Source organism: Chaetura pelagica, unplaced genomic scaffold (assembly GCF_000747805.2).
Source record: "Chaetura pelagica isolate M959 unplaced genomic scaffold, ChaPel_1.0 scaffold485, whole genome shotgun sequence".
NCBI classification, from domain to species: domain Eukaryota; kingdom Metazoa; phylum Chordata; class Aves; order Apodiformes; family Apodidae; genus Chaetura; species Chaetura pelagica.
Window position 1 is genome coordinate 478,244 of NW_009953315.1, and position 2,301 is coordinate 480,544.

The window sequence follows — 2,301 nt, forward strand, 5'->3', positions numbered from 1 at the left end:
CTGACTGTGCTTCAGTACACTGGCAGTGCCACTTCTCCAGATGAAGTGGGGGGTGCTGCACCTGGCATTGGTGCAGTTTCAGTGAAAAGAGCACAGCAAGGACAGTGAATTCATTGGCGACTGACAGTCTTGGAAAGTGAATCCCAGCTGCAGATGTGAGGACATGCAAAGAGAGGCAGTGTCCTCACTGCTCATTTGACAAATATGCAGCAACTGGAAAACCAGCCATGTGTTCAGAAATGTGTTTCTGATTTCTGCAGAATGCAGGGGCTTCTATGCTCAGTTGCACCAGCAAGTCTCCACACTGAGGCAGGGCACCTGGAGGTGCTTCCCAGGTCTTTAGTTCCAAGTTCCTTGTCATTTAGCACTGAATTATTTGGGGCAGGAACAAGCTGTGCGGAGCTTACAAAATCATGGAATTGCTTTGGTTGGAAAAGACCTTCAAGATCAAGCCCAACTGTTAACCTAGCACACTGCCACATTAGCACTGTACAGCTTTTATCTCTTTGGGTCCTCCACATATCAGTAAATGACAAATAACGATGGTAGACTAATCTAACTTGAGTATTTGTATGGGCATCTTAATTTCAAAAGGATGTAAAAAGTCAAGTTTGTTCAGCTCATAATTTTTTTTCTAGATGGCACCTCATGTTGACAGATATTTTTGTCATTTGCCAGCTAGTCTTCTGAAATTGGTGGCAGTGGTCTGTCATGTTAAGACAATGGAAAATTAGGAGATTTTAATGTTTTGTAAGTCAATGGGGAAAATACTTCAGAGTCGTTGTTGTAAAATCTTCAGTGTTCCCTGCACATACAAGTTAAAAGATATCCAGTTGATTTATACTAAAGTTATCCAGAGTTATTTTTCTACCTGTCAAGAGTTGTTACCTGTTTGGGTTTTTTAAAGTTTATTAAAGGGTTTAGCAGCATCTGTTTGGTCAAACACCACTATGAAATCAGTTTAAAAAATACTGAGGGCAGTTTCACTAGGTTTCTTCTTCAACTGCTGAAATTGTTCTGGAGGTTGAAAAGCATTTCCAAGTAGAAGGTAGTAATACAGCTCTTCTTGTTAACAGGCTGTTGACAGTCTTAGTAATCATGACTGTTTCACCTAAATTAACTAATGTGCCTGTTTATTCTTCCCCTCCTCCCATCAGTATTTGCATTTTTGTTTTTATGGCCATGAAATGATTTGCATTTTAAAGTCTGAATTTAGTTGACCAGTCATCTGCTGCTAATTTGGTGCATTCCAGTAACAGAAACTAATTTTGCTTAGTTTTCAGGAATCTGCAAAGTCAGTCCTGCAAAGCTGCATGGTCTGTTCGTTGCTTTGTTCAGTTCTCTGCTTAGCGTCGATGTTTCCTTAATTGTAGGTTTATTTTTGGCACAAAAAAGTTCTTCTGGTTTGAGTCCATCCCAGCTGTATTGCCAAACTTCATAAATTGCTACAAAATACTACTTTTTGGGGTTTCTTAGAACCTATTGTGTTATTAGTCTTAACATCTTAGTTATGTTTTTGTGTGTACAGTAAGAGTTTGTTAGGACCTGATTTAAATATTTTCCATCCTCGCCTGGGAGTAGGAATATTTGTGCAACTGAAAGTGAATGGTCTGTATAGAGACTTGTCTAGTTTAAGGGAAGTGCTTGCCAGAAAAAAAAAAAAAGAAAAAAAGAAGTAGAGCAAACAGAGGGATCACTCAGTAAAATATCTGAGAGGTTCAAGGCTTTGGGGCTGTTAGGAGGCTCAGTAAGTTGTGGAAGTGATGTGTACAGTCTTCGAAGGAAAGATTGACATCATTTCCCTAGTGATATCTAGCTGCTGGCTGCTTTCCAGAATATTTTAGCAGGCAAAGTGGCAATAGCCTTTTTGTAATTCTTTTTTTTTCCAGTACTGCCTTTTAATAATTAAAAAAAAAAAAAAAAAAAAAAGAAAAACCCAAACCCCAGAGGTCCTTTAAGTTATGAAAGGAATTTGAGAAAATGGACGGAGTAAAAGCGTGAAAATAGGAATGAGGCTTTTGAAATGCTTCCTGCTGCATGTTTACACATTGCTTAAAAAACCTACATGATGGCAGTTACTTGGGCACAGCAAAGTAGGGTAATTGTGCAGATTTAAAGTGGTCAAACTAACCACGTAAGCTAATGTTAGTGTTCTGCTGTGGTAATGCTGCTGCTCTCTGTGGAAAATTTTGTGATCATTTCTTTTACCTTTCAAATGTTAATGTCTTATGGTATCTTCTATTTGTGGAAGATCATTTAGGTAGGTAACTTGATTCCTGGTCTGGCAAACTTGCTGTTAAA